This window comes from Rattus norvegicus, chromosome X (assembly GCF_036323735.1).
Source record: "Rattus norvegicus strain BN/NHsdMcwi chromosome X, GRCr8, whole genome shotgun sequence".
NCBI classification, from domain to species: Eukaryota; Metazoa; Chordata; class Mammalia; order Rodentia; family Muridae; genus Rattus; species Rattus norvegicus.
This window is the reverse complement of record NC_086039.1, coordinates 105,737,633-105,757,179: the sequence shown is the minus strand read 5'-3', so window position 1 is coordinate 105,757,179 and position 19,547 is coordinate 105,737,633. Positions and strand designations below refer to the sequence as shown.

Genomic DNA, 19,547 nt, shown 5'->3' with positions numbered 1-19,547 from the left:
GGAACAGATGTGAGCTCAAAATTCCCTTTTACTGAAGTGTTTGGGATCATTTCAACCACTTTTGACTCCTTTTCTTTTTCCAGTTTTACCCATTTTTTTCCCAAATAGTAAATTTTTGCACCAAGCCACTTCCCTTAAATGCAATCCAACATTGTAAATAAAATAACATTTATTTCCTTAAACAAGACTGGAATTGTCATTTTATGATTCGCTGTTTTCAGAATGCCAGGTCCATCACAGTCTGCCCTCTTAAAGCTAAATAAATCGTCATTCGGTTTTACACCTGTGGGTACATATTTCAGGTGAGTAACTCTGCCTGTTTCTCACCTATCCAGAGCATCAATTGACACTGGAAAACAATGCATTTGTGTATAGGCTTCATATCCTGTTGTTGGCAAACAGGTCCTTGCATTCATTTGAGTAGCTGTGGCTCAGGTCACTATTTGGTAAACCAAGACACCTTCAAAGGCCACTGTCGAGATACCCAGGTTTCCCGGAACCCCACCCTCAGAATTGTTTTAGTTTCTGTACTCAACAGCAGTAAAAGCCCTCAGAAATTGAAAATATCCAATCTCATAAAGTTATTTAAATTCCAAGCATAATGCTCTATTGCCTGGCCTCAGTCAGTGGGGTAAAAGCATAGCCAGCCACAGCTAGGTATCTCAATGACAACTCTAGTCGCCCGAGCCTGCAGAAAGGGAGGGCAAGTGGCTAGAGTGGGTGAGCCTTTGATGCATCCGCCTTTTAACCCGCATTTAAATGCTTTCGATTTAAATCTGCTTCCAGTCTGATAAATTCGGGCTGTTTACCCCGGGGCCACCCGCAGATTGCAAAGTTTTTACCATAAGCCAGCAGCTCAGAGCTGTAGCCACTGCTGCAGATCCAGTCACTGAGCTGTGTTACAGCGATATAGCCAGAGAGCAGAGTTGGTGGAAGCAACAGAAAAAGCTAGTGGTGGGCAAGTCCGGCTGAAGCCTAGAGTCTGAGACAACTGGGAATTTCCATCTCCCTAGTTCCATGGTTAATTGCCTGATTTCCACTGGGGGGAGGGGGAGATGTATTCTGTTTGGAACCACATGACAAAAGGAAAGAAGAAAGCAGGGTCTATGGCCCTGTATACAGAGCCAGCTAGCAAACAGCATCCTTACTATTGTAACCCTAAAATTGTCAGGGACAACCTATGCTCACACAGTGGAGTGGGAATATAGGAGTTTCGCTGGTTTAATTGGTCCCCAATCCCCCATTAAGTCCTGGACACTTAATTTCCTCTTTTCCAGGGACTAATGTTTAGCTGAGGTACTCTTCCTGACCTGTACGCTGCTCAAGAAACTTGCGAATATTCAAGAACATGTCCTCCCTCTCTCCCTTCTTTGGGTCTATCTTGGTCACATGCTTTCCCTGATTAGAAAAGAAGCAACATCACTCCTTGAAACTCTCCACAATCTGTGATTGAATATGTCAGTGATGGGCAGGTGCTGCCTCCCATTCGCCATCAAAATAACCTTAAACAGATCGCTTTCCCTGGGTACTTTTCAGCCTAGATGTACTTTATACGGATAGCAACTTTTGCAGAGAGAGATGAGTCTTAAATACTTGTCTACTAATGTCTACTCCTAAGTCCCTTACAATGGGCATGGGGTAGCTGCAGGGAGCAAAAAGAAACCTTTGGAAGGGGAAAATGTAGCACTTAGTTTTTCACGTCTTTCTGCCAAAAGTTTTTCTTTTTCTTCCTCTTTTTTAAACATCTTTAAACATGTGGTGATAACATCAAGCTGTTTGTTCTGCTTCAGATGTTCAAATCAAGATGAACCACTTGAGGGTTACTCTTTCTAAACTCCCTTTCTGAGACCCCCTCACAAGGAATCTGAAGGGCAACTTGATAATGGGCTATCCTTACCCCCAAGGAGCAGAGAGGAAAGGTTCATGTAACCTGGAAAACACCTGCTCAAAGGGGCAGCGATGGTTTCCCCGCCCCCCCCCTCCCCGATGAAGAGGGATTGCTCCGTGGTGTGCAGGACTAGCCCTTTGGGTTGTAAGGGCAGAACGACAGAAATGGCTCTGGGTTACCGGCCCTCTTTCCAGTACTGGTGTTCCACAGGAATTTCCAGCTGCTCTACTAGGCAACCATCTGAACCCCATCCTCTTTGGGTTGCTCTCCTGGCCATAGGCAAAATAATAAGTCCGAAGCACCCAGTGGGAAATTGCATTTCAGGCTGCAAAGCTGCGAGTCACCGAGTCACCGGCAGACCACGAAAACCTTGCTGGAAAAATACAAAGCCCAGGCTTGCCCCTACCTGACACACAAAGCAGGCTCCTTTAGGCAAGAAGCCCCTGGCCCTAAACTTTCAATAAGGACTGAAAGAGAAAAGAAGAAACTGGCTAGTTTCCAAGTGGGGAAACCCCACAGTGCAAGACAACTAGAGCTTCTATGGCCTTATCTTCCCAGATGACCCTGACAGCCCCTATACCCTAAAGCCAACTCTCTGTCCGGAGAGTCGAATTTGCCTTACCTGAGTCTTGCAAAACAACCAGTAAGGTCCAGCAGGTTTCAGGCGTGTAGTTCCATGTCCACGGAGAGATGAGAGCAGAGTTCAGAAGAGCGCAGGCTTTGGCTTTTGGGGCGGCCAGTAAAGCTGCCCAGAGATGAATGGGATGCTCGAGGAGGAGGCGTTTGGAAGGTGTCTCCCAAGCCCCCGGACGCAAAGTCTCCCACCAGGTTCACTCCACTTCCAGTCCTTAGCCAGGGAGGATACCTGGGAAGTTCAGGAAATTCTTGGAGTTCTGTGACGCTTCCGTGGACTTCGGGATGAACCGGAGAGGGGACAGGTTATTGGAAGGTTTCTAAATCATTAGACCCTTTAGTTAGAGCCGCAGGTACCACCTCTCAGCTCAGTCAGTGACTTGGATTCTTGAAGGTGCCCGCCTCCAAGAGTCTTAGGAGCGAGTTAGCTTTGGTGCTGCCTCCTTCCAGCCGCACCTGGTTCAAGCCGAACGGTGCGCACCAGGCTGGGAGCTGGGACGCGGGACGCGGGGCACCCTAGTCGGCGGTGCTACCTCCGCTCACGGGACACGAGAAAACAGCGGAGCCTCAGGCTCAGACGGGCTGCGGTGCAGGCAGCCTGGCATGAACCTGGCTCGCCCGCCTCCGTCCTGCGCGTCTCCTGCGCTTCCCAGAGCCCCCCCCCCCCCAGCCGGTGAGCAGAAGCCACTGGCCCCCCAGCCCTCAAAGAGAGGAATGCGAGGAGTAAGCGCTGCGCTCCTCTCACATCCTGCCACTGTCGCTGGAGCGCCTCCGAAATATGCCTGGAGTAGGGAAGTGGGAGGGTAGTGGAAGTCACCCAGAGCCTGGGCTTCGTTGCTAACAGTTTGGTGCCTCCTGGCTGACTGACTGCAACCGCGAGGTGCGAATTAGAAAAGGACCACTCTGGTGCGTCACAGCCAAGGGCCGCTTCTGCTCCTCCTCTTCTTTCACACCCCCTTTGGATTGAAAGCGCCAAGAGTGGAGACCGATTGAGGAGAGTGGAGGGGAGAAGCTGCCAACCCAAAGTCCCCCATCCCCTTGTTTAAAAACGCGCTTTTTTACCCCCCCCCCGCCCCCCGCCTCCCGAGAAGGGAAGCGTGTCGCTGCAGCGCCGTCTAGTGTCCTTGCCAGACTAGGATGCCATAAAGGGATGAGGAGAGCGTTCAGCTCAGTGCAGGTGTTTGGAAAGTCAGGAAAGCAAAGTTCTTTCAGCGTTTCTGGTCCCCAGTTCCAGCCACTGAACAAGATACCTAGTCCATCCGGCTATGCACCTGTCTGGTTCCCTGCAGGCTTAAGGCAGAACTTAATGTTTTTTAAAGACGAAGGCTGCCAGGTTATCTCATTTTAGTTATAATTAAGCTTCCCAGAACGCAAGAAAACTCTTTTCCAACCCTTTCTATGTTAAAGATCCTGAACTCTCGGTTTTCCACTCCCCTGGCCTTCGGGCAGGCAGGTATCATTTCGGGAAGGGAAGTTGGGATGGTCTCATAGCTAGACCCAGAGACTCTTCCTTAAACCTGGGGCTCACCAGCCATGTTCCTGAACACCTGCTCTCCCATGCCAGGCAGCCCCCAAACCTCCCTCTTAAGGGGAAAAGCAGAGAGACTATTTACCGAAGAACCTGCAGGATCCAGACCGCAGCGGTGCAGAGTGCACAGTTTCTACACTAAGAATCTTCTGCAGCATTCCCATGGGCCCTCGATACCGTGCTGATTAACGTACTTAACAGGATTGCTCATTTAACGGGTCAGCTGAGCGCCGTGCGCTGGAATTTGCTGCTACACTGAGCTCCTATTAATTTTATCTTTCTGTGCACTTTCTCCAGCTGTTCTCCTGAGGCTGTTCCAGTGCTCTGCATTAGCCCCAGAAAGCCAGTTAGTGAGGGAGACAGAAACAAGGACCAGGAGGGGGCAAGCGCTTGGTGTGCCTTTGCTGCAACGCAGATCTGCCTTTCTAGTTGGCTTTCTTTGCCTTACCCGCTGTCAGAGTACACTCAGCAGAAGCTTTTATGTGGTTGAAGTTACTCTCCCTCTTTCAACAAGTCCACCCACTTCTACTCCTTTTCTTCCCTGTGTGGAACATTCTTCTTACCATATCTCACAAAAACCCACCTCGTGGCATATTCCTTCTGCAAGTGGGGTTAAATTTGGAAATTTCGAGAAGTCACTGGAAAAGAAAAGTCCTTCTGGGCAGGCAGCAATTGGCAGTACCAAGATGGCTTCCCTGGTACTTGTCCGGAGGAGGTGCTTTTGAAACAGGGGGGATGCCCTATAATTCCTGCTTGTTAATGATTGTTTTCACATAAAACAAATTCCCTAGACAGGGATGGCCAGCAGCTTCTCTTTTGTCCTTTGTTACAGTGCTCCTGAAAAGTTTCCTACATGCTTGCCCAGCAGCAACCTTCATCATCATGTCAAGCTAACTGCTGCTGGGCCTACATCATTATTACTGGCATTCATGAGGCTTTGTTCCAACCACCTGGCAGACCATCAGCATTACATACAGGATGGGATCCATGGTAGAGGCACCCTATTTCCAGAACTATTATCTCTTGGTTAGGTCAGATGTACACATAGTGACCTTCCATATAGTGTTAGTGCCTGGGCTCTGGGTCCTGGATGATCAGCTGAGATGTCCTGAGGAAGCACATATGGCTAAGCCACAAGACCCTTCACTTATAGTAGAATCCAGTAGGCAGGGCTAATGAAACTCATTCGTAGGCACTATGCCTACAATCCCAGTACTTGAGGGCCTAAGACAGTAGAATTGCTTGGGTTCGGGGTCAGCCTGCTTTACATAGTAAAGCTCTGTTTTAGAAATAAAGAAAAGCAACCACTTCTCATCAACTTTCTATACCCAGTTTAACCCAACTTGGATAACTTGTAGCTGTTTGTATATCATACTTTATACCTTCTGTATTCTTTTTTATGACTACCATTTCTTTAGTACGTTCTCTGTTGATGGGGGGGGCATCTCATATTTAAATCTCACAAATGTCTTAATTCTGACTAAGTCTACTGTCTTATATAGACTTAACCACCCTTTACCAGAGACTTTAAGAAGACATTCCACAATTGGGAGTCTAAGCTCTGGCAGATCAGTGGATTTTCTCTGAATGGGAAACAGGTTGTTGATTCCCAACAAAAGTAGCTGCTTGTTTGGCCAATCCTTCTAGTCATTAATGGTTAAACTATGTGATGTCAAGTGGGTCAGAGATATGGGACCAGAAAATGGGAGAGGATGGGCGTGGTGAATACAGTGCAACTGTTTACTGCTAAACTGACAGAACAATACCCTGTCTCAATAGGATAAGTTCATAATCTTCCTAATTAAAAAAACACATGGAGCTTCCGGGCTTCTCCAAATCTCAGTTACTCACTTGATACGGAGAAAAGCTGGCTACCAGTGAGGCAAACATCTTTAAAATATTAAGAACAAGTATAACTTACATTTTAAAAAAATGTTGAAATGTACTTCTATCAGAGGCTGGCCTTGCTGGGCACCAATGGGAAGAGAAACCCTTGGTCCTGCTAAGGCTGGATCCCCCAGTGTAGGGGAATGTCAGGGCAGGGAGGTGGGAAGGGGTGTGTGGATGGGTGGGGGAGCACCCTCATAGAAGAAAGGGGAGGAGGGATGGGATAGAGGGTTGGTTTATGGATGGGAAACCGAGAAAAGAGATAACATTTGAAATGTAAATAAAAATATCCAAGAACGAAAGAAAGAAAGAAAGAAAGAAAGAAAGAAAGAAAGAAGAGGAAAGAGTGTACTTACAGAACAAAACCTACAGACCATATGAAATCCTTGAAGAAGGAAGACCACATCAGAAGGGGGAAAATAATAAAGGGAGGTAGAGGGATGAAGAGACCTGGGAGGAAGAATGGAGGAGGAGGGGATATGGGGACAGGATCGGATGTGGGAGGAAATGGGGGAGATGTACAAAGGGTCAGGAAAATAAACAGAGGAGTGTAGCAATAGGGGATTGGGAAGTGGGGGTAGATGCCAGAGGCTTCTAGGACCCAACAGGGATGACATTAGCCAAAATACTAAGGGGAGAGAGAACCTGAAGAGACCATATCCAGTGGATAGGAACGACCCCTGGTTGAAGAATGGAGCCACCCATACACCTCAAACATAAGTGTTCCTGTCTAAAGGAAATGCAGGGACAAAGAGTGGAGCAGAGACTGAAGGAAAGGCCATCCAGAGACTGCTCCACCTGATGATCCATCCCATCTGCAGACACCAAATTCAGACATTATTGCTGATGCCAAGAAGTGCTTGCTGACAAGAGCCTGATATGGGTGTCCCCTGAGAAGCTCTGCCAGAGCCTGACCAATACAGATATGGATGCCATTGGACTAAGGAGGACTAAAGTACCTGATGGGGTTTGCAAACCCATAGGAAGAACAACAATATCAACCAACCAGATCCCACCAGAGCTCCAAGGGACTAAACCACCAACCAAAAAGTACACATGGAGGAACCCATGACTCCAGTCGTGTATGTAGCAGAGGATGGCCTTATCTGGCATCAGTGGGAAGGGAGGCCCTTTGTCCTGTAGAGACTCCATGCCCAAACATAGGAGAATGCTAGAGCAATGAGTCAGGACTGGGGGGAGGCTCCCTCCTAGAAGCAGGGGGAGGGATAAGGATAGAGGGGATGCAGAGGGGAAAACAGGAAGGGGGATAACATTTGAAAAGTAAATAAATAAAATAACCAAAAAAAAATGAGTGCAATTACATTGGAGAATAATGTGCTAGTGTCTACTGAAATTACAGATACATGTATAGTCATATATTCAAAGATATTTCCAGATGAACACACAAGAACAGGTAACTACAGATTTTTTATAAGACAAGATGATAGGTAATAAGCAAAAGAGACAATTTCATGTTCCATCATATATTTTGGTACATTTGATTATTTTTATACACTGATTGCACAATTTCTCATTTATGCCTCTTATTTTATGACTCTGAGTACCTTTCACTCCACAGAGGCTACCATGAAAGTTGGTTTAACTAAAATATATATAAACAGACATAATCTTGTGGTTCTGCCATCCAATTTGGTAGCTCTTGGTTCAAGTATAGCAGTAACAAATTAGTCCAATTTACTTAACATATAGGAGCATTAATTATATGCATAATTTTTACATTTAACAAACGCTTCATTTGACCAAATCCACATAATGGAATCTAATGCTAAACTTAGTATTGGGCCATCCATATGATGGCATAATGCTATGAGGCTTTTTTTTTCACTGAAGGGACTGTATATTTTTTCTTGTTTGCAATCTAAATGTTTATTATTTTTCATTGACATTATTTTTATTAGATATATTTCTTTACTTACATTTCAAATGTCATTCCCTTTCTTATTTTCCTGCCCCAAAGCCCCTATCCCCTCCCCCTCTCCCATATTCCCAAGCACTGGGAGTCCAACTTTGGCAGGACCAAGGGCTTCCCCTTCCACTGGTGCCCCAACAAGGCTATTCTCTGCTACATATGCAGTCGGAGCCCTGGGTCAGTCCTTGTATAGTCTTTCGGTAGTGGTTTAGTCCCTGAAAGCTCTGGTTGATTGGCATTGTTGTTCTTATGGGGTTGCAAGCCCCGTCAACTCTTTCAAACCTTCCTCTAATTCCCCCAAAGGGGGTCTGGTTTTCACTTCAGTGGTTTGCTGCTAGGGTTGACCTCTGTATTGGACATGACCTGGATGTGTCTCTCAGGAGAGATCTATATCTGGTCCCTTTCAGCATGTATTTTTTAGCTTCATCAATCTTATCTAGTTTTGGTGGCTGTGGGGGGGGGCACACATGGGGCAGGCTCTGAATGGCCGATCCTTGTCTTGCTGTTCTAAACTTTGCTTCCATATACACTCCTAATGATATTTTCACCCTTTTAAGAAGGAGTGGAAACATCCATATTTTGGCCATCCTTCTTCTTGAGCTTCCTGTGGTCTGTGGATTGCATCTTGGGTAATTCAAGCTTTTGAGCTAATATCCACTTATCAATGAGTAAAAACCAAAGGTGTTTTTCTATGATTGGGTTATTTCACTCAGGATGATATTTTCTATTTCATTCCATTTACCTACGAATTTCATGAAGTCATTGTTTTTCATGGCTGGGTAGTATTACATTGTGTAGATGTATCACATTTTTTGAATCCATTCTTCTTTTGAAGGGCATCTGGGCTCTTTCCAGCTTCGGGCTATTATAAATAAGGCTGCTATGAACATAGTGGAACATGTATCTTTGTTGGATGTTGGAGCATCTTTTGGATATATTCCCAGAAGAGGTATAGCTGGGTCCTCAGGTAGTGGAAGGTCCAATTTTCTGAGGAGCCTCCAGACTGATTTCCAGAGTGGTTGTACCAGTTTGCAATCAGACCAACAATGGAAGAGAGTACCTCTTTCTCCACATCCTTGCCAGCATCTGTTGTCACCTGAGTTTTTGATCTTAGCCATTCTGCCTGGTGTGAGGTGGAATCTCAGGCTTGTTTGATTTGCATTTCCCTGATGACTAAGGATGTTGAACATTTCTTTAGGTGCTTTTTGGCCATTCGACAATCCTCAGCTGAGAATGCTTTGTTTAGCACCTCATTTTAATAGGGTTATTTGGTTCTCTGGAGTCTAACTTCTTGAGTTCTATGTATATTTTGGATATTAGCCCTCTATCAGATGTAGGATTGGTAAAGACCTTCTCCTAATCTGTTAGTTGCTGTTATGTCCTAATGACAGTGTCTTTTGCCTTACAGAAGCTTTGCAGTTTTACGTGATCCCATTTGGCAATTCTTGATCTTAAAGCATAAGCCATTGGTGTTTTGTTCAGGAAATTTTCCCCAGTGCCCATGTGTTCGAGACTCTTCCCCACTTTTTCTTCTATTACTTTGAGTGTATCTGGTTTGATGTGGAGGTCCTTGATCCACTTGAACTTAAGCTCTATACATGGTGATAAGAATGGATTGATTTGCATTCTATTACATGCTGACCTCCAGTTCAACCAACACCATTTGTTGAAAATGCTATCTTTCTTCAATTGGATGATTTTAGCTCCTTTGTCAAAGGTCAAGTGACCATGGTGTGTAGGTTCATTTTTGTGTCTTCAATTCTGTTCCACTGGTCTATCTGCCCGTCTCTGAATCAATACAATACAGTTTTTATCACTATTGATATGTAATACTGCTTGAAGTCAGGGATGGTGATTCCCCAGAAGTCCTTTTATTGTTGAGTATAGTTTTTGCTATCCTGGGTTTTTTGTTATTCCAAATGAATTTGCAAATAGTTCTTTCTATCTCTATAAAGAATTGAGTAATAATTTTGATGGATTACATTGAATCTGTAGATTGCTTTTGGCAAAAAAGGCCTTCCTTACTATATTAATCCTGACAATCCATGTGCAGGGGAGATCTTTCCATCTTCTGAGATCTTCCTCAATTTCTTTCTTCAGAGACCTGAAGTTCTTGTCATAAAGATCTTTCACTTGCTTAGTTAAAGTCACACCAAGGTATTCTATATTATTTGGTACTATTGTGAAGAGTGTCATTTCCCTAATTCTTTCTCAGTCTGTTTATGCTTTGAGTAGAGGAAGGCTACTGTATGGATTTGTGTGAGTTAATTTTATACCCCAACACTTTGCTAAAGTTGTTTATTGGGTTAAGTAGTTCTCTGGATGATATTTTCTAGTTCATTCTATTTCCCTATGAATTTCATGAAGTCATTGTTTTTGATAGCTGAGTAGTACTCCATTGTGTAGATGTATGATATTTTTTGAATCCATTCCTCTGTTGAAGAGCATCTGGGTTCTTTCATCTTTTAGGGTCCCTTAAGTACACTATCATATCATCTGCAAATAGGGATATTTAGATTTCATCAGTTCCAATTTGTATCCCTTTGACCTCCTTTAATTGTCTGATTGATCTGGCTAGGACTTCAAGTGCGATATTGAATAAATAGGGAGAGAGTGGGCAGCCTTGCCTAGTCCTTGATTTTAGTGGGATTGCTTCAAGTTTCTCTCCATTTAGTTTGATGTTAGCTACTGGTTTCCTGTATATGGCTTTTACTATGTTTAGGTATGGGCCTTGAATTCCTATTCTTTTTTTTTTCTGGAGCTGAGGACCGAACCCAGGGTCTTGCGCTTGCTGGGCAAGCGCTCTACCACTGAGCTAAATTCCCAACCCCTTGAATTCCTATTCTTTCCAAGACTTTTATCATGAAGGGGTGTTGAATTTTGTCAAATGCTTTCTCAGCATCTAATGAAATGATCATGTGGTTCTTATCTTTGAGTTTGTTTATATAGTGGATTACACTGATGGATTTCTGTATATTAAACCATCCCTACATCCCTGGGATGAAGCCTACTTGCTCATGATGGATGATCATTTTGATGTGTTTTTGAATCCAGTTTGCAAGAATTTTATTGAGTACTTTTGCGTCAATATTCATAAGGGAAATTGGTCTAAAGTTCTTTTTCTTTGTTGGATCTTTGTGTAATTTCGGTATAAGAGTAATTGTGGCTTCATAGAAGGAATTCGGTAGTATTCGGTCTGTTTCAATTTTGTGGAATGGTTTGGATAGTATTGGTATGAGGTCTTCTATGAAGGTCTGATAGAATTATGCACTAAACCTTTCTGATCCTGGGCTCTTTTTGGTTGGGAGATTTTTAATAACTGCTTCTATTTCTTTTGGAGTTATGGGGTTGTTTAAAAGGTTTATTTGCTCCTGGTTTAACTTCGGTACCTGGTATCTCTCTAGAAAATGGTCCGATCTTCCTGGTTGCAGCCGCCTCAGAGAGCTCATGGGCAGCAACCCGAGAGCAAACTTGAGCCTTGGGACCACAGGTAAGACCAACATTTCTGCTGCAAGTGACCTGCCTGGTGAACTCGGGACACACAGAGGCAGAATTCGTCTAGGACCCGGCACTCCCTGTGTTTACCAGGAGTCCCACACCCGCGGATACCAGCCCACAGAAGCTCTCTGCTTCCAGACCCCGTGGGAGAGAGACCTCACCGCCTGGTCAGCTGGGCACTCCTGAGGCTGCAGAGCAGAAGAGATCACCAACACTGACCACCCCTGCCCACATCCCTGGCCCAAGAGGAAACTATATAAGGCCTCTGGGTTCCCATGGGGGAGGGCACAGGAGCGGCAGGACCCCTGCGCCTGAGACGCCGCCGGAACCTGAAGGAACAGACCCAATAAACAGTTCTCTGCACCCAAATCCCGTGGGAGGGAGAGCTAAACCTTCAGAGAGGCAGACACGCCTGGGAAACCAGAAGAGACTGCACGCTGCACACATTACTGATTCCAGAGGAAAACACCAAACGCCATCTGGAACCCTGGTGCACTGAAGCTCCCGGAAACGGCAGCGCAGATCTTCCTGGTTGCTGCCCCGCAGAGAGCTCGTGGGCAGCACCCCGAGAGCAAACTTGAGACTTGGGACCACAGGTAAGACCAACTTTTATACTGCAAGTGACCTGCCTGGTGAACTCAAGACACAGGCCCACAGGAACAGCTGAAGACCAGTAGATAGGAAAAACTACACGTCCGAAAGCAGAACACTCTGTCCTCATAACAGGCTGAAAGAAAACAGGAAAACAGGTCTACAGCACTCCTGACACACAGGCTTATAGGACAGTATAGCCACTGTCAGAAATAGCAGAACAAAGCAACACTAGAGATACTCTGATGGCAAGAGGCAAGCGCAGGAACCCAAGCAACAGAAACCAAGACTACATGGCAACATCAGAGCCCAATTCTCCCATCAAAACAAACATGGAATATCCAAACACACCAGAAAAGCAAGATCTAGTTTCAAAATCATATTTGATCATGATGCTGGAGGACTTCAAGAAAGACGTGAAGAACTCCCTTAGAGAACAAGTAGAAGCCTACAGAGAGGAATCGCAAAAATCGCTGAACGAATTCCAGGAAATCATAAATAAACAAGTAGAAGCCCATAGAGAGGAGTCACAAAAATCCCTGAAAGAATTCCAGGAAAACACAATCAAACAGTTGAAGGAATTAAAAATGAAATAGAAGCAATCAAGAAAGAACACATGGAAACAACCCTGGATATAGAAAACCAAAAGAAGAGACAAGGAGCTGTAGATACGAACTTCACCAACAGAATACAAGAGATGGAAGAGAGAATCTCAGGAGCAGAAGATTCCATAGAAATCATTGACTCAACTGTCAAAGATAATGTAAAGAGGAAAAAGCTACTGGTCTAAAACATACAGGAAATCCAGGACTCAATGAGAAGATCAAACCTAAGGATAATAGGTATAGAAGAGAGTGAAGACACCCAGCTCAAAGGACCAGTAAATATCTTCAACAAAATCATAGAAGAAAACTTCCCTAACCTAAAAAAAGAGATACCCATAGGCATACAAGAAGCCTACAGAACTCCAAATAGTTTCGACCAGAAAAGAAACACCTCCCGTCACATAATAGTCAAAACACCAAACGCACAAAATAAAGAAAGAATATTAAAAGCAGTAAGGGAAAAAGGTCAGGTAACATATAAAGGCAGACCTATCAGAATCACACCAGACTTTTCTCCAGAAACTATGAAGGCCAGAAGATCCTGGACTGATGTCATACAGACCCTAAGAGAACACAAATGCCAGCCCAGGTTACTGTATCCTGCAAAACTCTCAATTAACATAGATGGAGAAACCAAGATATTCCATAACAAAACCAAATTTACACAGTATCTTTTTACAAATCCAGCACTACAAAGGATAATAAATGTTAAAGCCCAACATAAGGAGGCAAGCTATACCCTAGAAGAAGCAAGAAACTAATAGTCTTGGCAACAAAACAAAAAGAAGAAAAGCACACAAACATAACCTCACATCCAAATATGAATATAACAGGAAGCAATGATCACTATTCCTTAATATCTCTCAACATCAATGGCCTCAACTCCCCAATAAAAAGACATAGATTAACAAACTGGATATGCAACGAGGACCATGCATTCTGCTGCCTACAGGACACACATCAGAGACAAAGACAGACACTACCTCAGAGTGAAAGGCTGGAAAACAACTTTCCAAGCAAATGGTCGGAAGAAGCAAGCTGGAGTAGCCATTCTAATACCTAATAAAATCAATTTTCAACTAAAATTCATCAAAAAAGATAAGGAAGGATACTTCATATTCATCAAAGGAAAAATCCACCAAGATGAACTCTCAATCCTAAATACCTATGCCCCAAATAAAAGGGCACCTACATACGTAAAAGAAACCTTACTAAAGCTCAAAACACACATTGTACCTCACACAATAATAGTAGGAAATTTCAACACCCCACTCTCATCAAGGGACAGATCGGGGAAACAGAAATTAAACAGAGATGTAGACAGACTAAGAGAAGTCATGAGCCAAATGGACTTAACAGATATTTATAGAACATTCTATCCTAAAGCAAAAGGATATACCTTCTTCTCAGCTCCTCATGGTACTTTCTCCAAAACTGACCATATAATTGGTCAAAAAACTGGCAGGTCAACAGGTACAGAAAGATAGAAATAATCCCATGCGTGCTATCAGACCACCACGGCCTAAAACTGGTCTTCAATAACAATAAGGGAAGAATGCCCACATATACGTGGAAATTGAACAATGCTCTACTCAAGGATAACCTGGTCAAGGAAGAAATAAAGAAAGAAATTAAAGACTTTTTAGAATTTAATGAAAATGAAGGTACAACATACCCAAACTTATGGGACACAATGAAAGCTGTGCTAAGAGGAAAACTCATAGCGCTTAGTGCCTGCAGAAAGAAACAAAGTAGAAACAAAAAGGACCATAGAAAGAATCAACAGAACCAAAAGTTGGTTCTTTGAGAAAATCAACAAGATAGATAAACCCTTAGCCAGACTAACGAGAGGACACAGAGAGTGTGTCCAAATTAACAAAATCAGAAATGAAAAGGGAGACATAACTACAGATTCAGAGAAAATTCAAAAAATCATCAGATCTTACTATAAAAGCCTATATTCAACAAAACTTGAAAATCTGCAGGAAATGGACAATTTCCTAGACAGATAGCACGTACCGAAGTTAAATCAGGAACAGATAAACCAGTTAAACAACCCCATAACTCCTAAGGAAATAGAAGCAGTCATTAAAGGTCTCCCAACCAAAAAGAGCCCAGGTCCAGACAGGTTTAGTGCAGAATTCTATCAGACCTTCATAGAAGACCTCATACCAATATTATCCAAACTATTCCACAAAATTGAAACAGATGGAGCACTACCGAATTCCTTCTATGAAGCCACAATTACTCTTATACCTAAACCACACAAAGACCCAACAAAGAAAGAGAACTTCAGACCAATTTCCCTTATGAATATCGACGCAAAAGTACTCAATAAAATTCTGGCAAATCGTATCCAAGAGCACATCAAAACAATCATCCACCATGATCAAGTAGGCTTCATCCCAGGCATGCAGGGATGGTTTAATATACGGAAAACCCTCAACGTGATCCATTATATAAACAAACTGAAAGAACAGAACCACATGATCATTTCATTAGATGCTGAGAAAGCATTTGACAAAATTCAACACCCCTTCATGATAAATGTCCTGGAAAGAATAGGAATTCAAGGCCCATACCTAAACATAGTAAAAGCCATATACAGCAAACCAGTTGCTAACATTAAACTAAATGGAGAGAAACTTGAAGCAATCCCACTAAAATCAGGGACTAGACAAGGCTGCCCACTCTCTCCCTACTTATTCAATATAGTTCTTGAAGTTCTAGCCAGAGCAATCAGACAACAAAAGGAGGTCAAGGGGATACAGATCGGAAAAGAAGAAGTCAAAATATCACTATTTGCAGATGACATGATAGTATATTTAAGTGATCCCAAAAGTTCCACCAGAGAACTACTAAAGCTGATAAACAACTTCAGCAAAGTGGCTGGGTATAAAATTAACTCAAATAAATCAGTAGCCTTCCTCTACATAAAAGAGAAACAAGCCGAGAAAGAAATTAGGGAAAGACACCCTTCATAATAGACCCAAATAATATAAAGTAACTCGGTGTGACTTTAACCAAGCAAGTAAAAGATTTGTACAATAAGGACTTCAAGAAACTGAAGAAAGAAATTGAAGAAGACCTCAGAAGATGGAAAGATCTCCCATGCTCATGCATTGGCAGGACTAATATAGTAAAAATGGCCATTTTACCAAAAGCGATCTACAGATTCAATGTAATCCCCATCAAAATACCAATAAAATTCTTCAAAGAGTTAGACAGAACAATTTGCAAATTCATCTGGAATAACAAAAAACCCAGGATAGCTAAAACTATCCTCAACAATAAGAGGACTTCAGGGGGAATCACTATCCCTGAACTCAAGCAGTATTACAGAGCAATAGTGATAAAAACTGCATGGTATTAGTACAGAGACAGACAGATAGACCAATGGAATAGAATTGAAGACCCAGAAATGAACCCACACACCTATGGGCACTTGATTTTTGACAAAGGAGCCAAAACCGTCCAATGGAAAAAAGATAGCATTTTCAGCAAATGGTGCTGGTTCAACTGGAGGTCAACATGTAGAAGAATGCAGATCGATCCATCCTTATCACCCTGTACAAAGCTTAAGTCCAAGTGGATCAAGGACCTCCACATCAAACCAGACACACTCAAACTAATAGAAGAAAAACTAGGGAAGCATCTGGAACACATGGGAACTGGAAAAAATTTCCTGAACAAAACACCAATGGCGTATGCTCTAAGAGCAAGAATCGACAAATGGGATCTCATAAAACTGCAAAGCTTCTGTAAGGCAAAGGACACTGTGGTTAGGACAAAACGGCAACCAACAGATTGGGAAAAGATCTTTACCAATCCTACAACAGATAGAGGCCTTATATCCAAAATATACAAAGAACTCAAGAAGTCAGACCGCAGAGAGACAAATAACCCTATTAAAAAATGGGGTTCAGAGCTCAACAAACAATTCACAGCTGAGGAATGCCGAATGGCTGAGAAACACCTAAAGAAATGTTCAACATCTTTAGTCATAAGGGAAATGCAAATCAAAACAACCCTGAGATTTCACCTCACGCCAGTGAGAATGGCTAAGATCAAAAACTCAGGTGACAGCAAATGCTGGCGAGGATGTGGAGAAAGAGGAACACTCCTCCATTGTCGGTGGGATTGCAGACTGGTACAACCATTCTGGAAATCAGTCTGGAGGTTCCTCAGAAAAGTGCACATTGAACTTCCTGAGGATCCAGCTATACTCTCTTGGGCATATACTCACAAGATGCCCCAACATATAAAAAAGACAGGTGCTCCACTATGTTCATCGCAGCCTTATTTATAATAGCCAGAAGCTGGAAAGAACCCAGATGCCCTTCAACAGAGGAATGCATACAGAAAAATGTGGTACATCTACACAATGGAATATTACTCAGCTATCAAAAACAATGACTTTATGAAATTCGTAGGCAAATGGTTGGAACTGGAAAATATCCTGAGTGAGCTAACCCAATCACAGAAAGACATACATGGTATGCACTCATTGATAAGTGGCTATTAGCCCAAATGCTTGAATTACCCTAGATGCCTAGAACAAATGAAACTCAAGACGGATAATCAAAATGTGAATGCTTCACTCCTTCTTTAAAAGGGGAACAAGAATACCCTTGGCAGGGAATAGAGAGGCAAAGATTAAAACAGAGACTGAAGGAACACCCATTCAGAGCCTGCCCCACATGTGGCCCATACATATACAGCCACCCAATTAGACAAGATGGTTGAAGCAAAGAAGTGCAGACCGACAGGAGCCGGATGTAGATCGCTCTTGAGCGACACAGCCAGAATACAGCAAATACAGAGGCGAGTGCCAGCAGCAAACCACTGAACTGAGAATAGGACCCCCGTTGAAGGAATCAGAGAAAGAACTGGAAGAGCTTGAAGGGGCTCGAGACCCCATATGTACAACAATGCCAAGCATCCAGATCTTCCAGGGACTAAGCCACTACCTAAAGACTATCCATGGACTGACCCTGGACTCTGACCTCATAGGTAGCAATGAATATCCTAGTAAGAGCACCAGTGGAAGGGGAAGCCCTGGGTCCTGCTAAGACTGAACCCCTAGTGAACTAGACTGTTGGGGGGGAGGGCGGCAATGGGGGGAGGGTGGGGAGGGGAACACCCATAAGGAAGGGGAGGGGGGAGGGGGATGTTTGCCCGGAAACCGGGAAAGGGAATAACACTCGAAATGTATATAAGAAATACTCAAGTTAATAAAAAAAAAATGGTCTATTTCCTCCGGATTTTCCAGTTTTGTTGAATATAGGCTTTTGTAGTAGGATATGATGTTTTTTTTTTGTTTTTTTTTTTGTTTTGTTTTTTTTTTTTTTTTAGTTTCTTCAGATTCTGTTGTTATGTCTCTATTTTCATTTCTGATTCTGTTAATTTGGACACACTCTCTGTGACCTCCAGTTAGTTTGGCTAAGGGTTTTTCTAACTTGTTGATTTTCTCAAAGAAGCAGCTCCTGGTTTTTTGTTTTTTTTTTTGGTTTGTTTGTTTGTTTTGATTCTTTGTATGGTCCTTTTTGTTCCTACTTGGTTGATTTCAGCCCCGGGTTTCATTATTTCTTGCCTTCTATTCCTCTTGTGTGTATTTGCTTCTTTCTGTTCTAGAGCTTTTCAGGGTGCTGTCCAGCTGCTGATATATGCTCTCTCCTGTTTCTTTATGCACGCACTCAGAGCTATGTGTTTTCCTCTTAGCAGTGCTTTGATTGTGTCCCATATGTTTGAGAAGGCTGTATCTTCCTTTTCATTAAATTCTAAGAAGTCTTTCATTTCTTTCTTTATTTCTTCTTTGACCAAGTTATCTTTGAATAGAACATTGTTCAACTTCCATGTATATGTGGGATTTCTGTCATTATTGTTGTTATTGAAGACCAATCTAGTCTGTGATGATCTGATAGGATGCATGAGATTATTTCTATCTTCCTATATCTGTTGAGGCCTGTTTTCTGACGAATTATATGGTCAATTTTGAAGAATGTTCCATGAGGTGCTGAGAAGAAGGTATGTTTTAGGATGAAATGTTCTATAAATATCTGTTAAATCCATTTGGTTCATAACTTCTGCTAGCTTCTCTAGGTCTCTGTTTAATTTCTGTTTCCATAATCTGTCCAGTGATGAGAGTGGGGTGTTTAAATCTCCTACTATTATCATGTGAGGTAAATGTATGCTTTGAGCTTTAGTAAGGTTTCTTTTATGAATGTAGGTGTCCTTGTATTTAGAGCATAGATATTTAGGATTGAGAGTTCATTTTGGTTAATTTTTCCTTTGATGAATATGAAGTGTCCTTCCTTATCTTTTTTAATGACTTTTGGTTAAAAGTCCATTTTATTTGATATTAGAATTGCAACTCCAGTTTGTTTCTTCGGGCCATTTGCTTGGAAAGTTGTTTTCTAGCCATTTACTCTGAGGTAGTGTCTGTCTTTTTCTCTGAGGTGTGTTTCCTGCATGTAGCAAAATGCTGGGTCCTCTTTTACATATACAGTCTGTTAGTCTATGTCTTTTTATTTGGGAATTGAGTTCATTGATGTTGAGAGATACTAAGGAATAGTGATTGTTGCTTCCCGTTATTTTCATTGTTTGAGGTGGAATTATGTTTGTTTGTCTCTCTTTTGGTGCCATTGCAAGGAAATTACACTTTTACTTTCTCTATGGTGTAGTTTCTCTCCTTGTGTTGGAGATTTCCATCTATTATCCTTTGTAGGGCTGGATTTGTAGAAAGATATTGTGTAAATTTGGTTTTGTCATGGAATATCTTGGTTTCTCCATCTATGTTAATTGAGAGTTTTGCAGGATACAGTAACCTGGGCTGGCATTTGTGTTCTCTTAGGGTCTGCATGACATCTGCCCAGGATCTTCTGACTTTCATATTCTCTGGTGAGAAGTCTGGTGTAATTCTTGTAGGTCTGCCTTTTTACCTTACTGCTTTTAATATTTTTTCTTTGTTTTGTGCATTTGGTGTTT

General features: G+C 42.7%; 1 protein-coding gene across 4 annotated transcripts in view; it reads right to left on the bottom strand.

The window, feature by feature from the left end:
- Positions 1-19,547, bottom strand: part of Il1rapl2 (interleukin 1 receptor accessory protein-like 2) — a 1,532,967-nt gene that overhangs the window by 1,323,190 nt on the left and 190,230 nt on the right. Inside the window, exon 1 of one of the 4 annotated variants that reach the window (XM_063279886.1) lies at positions 2,511-3,435. The exons of 2 other annotated variants lie outside the window; for them this stretch is intronic. The gene's annotated coding sequence lies outside the window, so the exon portion shown is untranslated. 4 annotated transcript variants of the gene reach the window in all.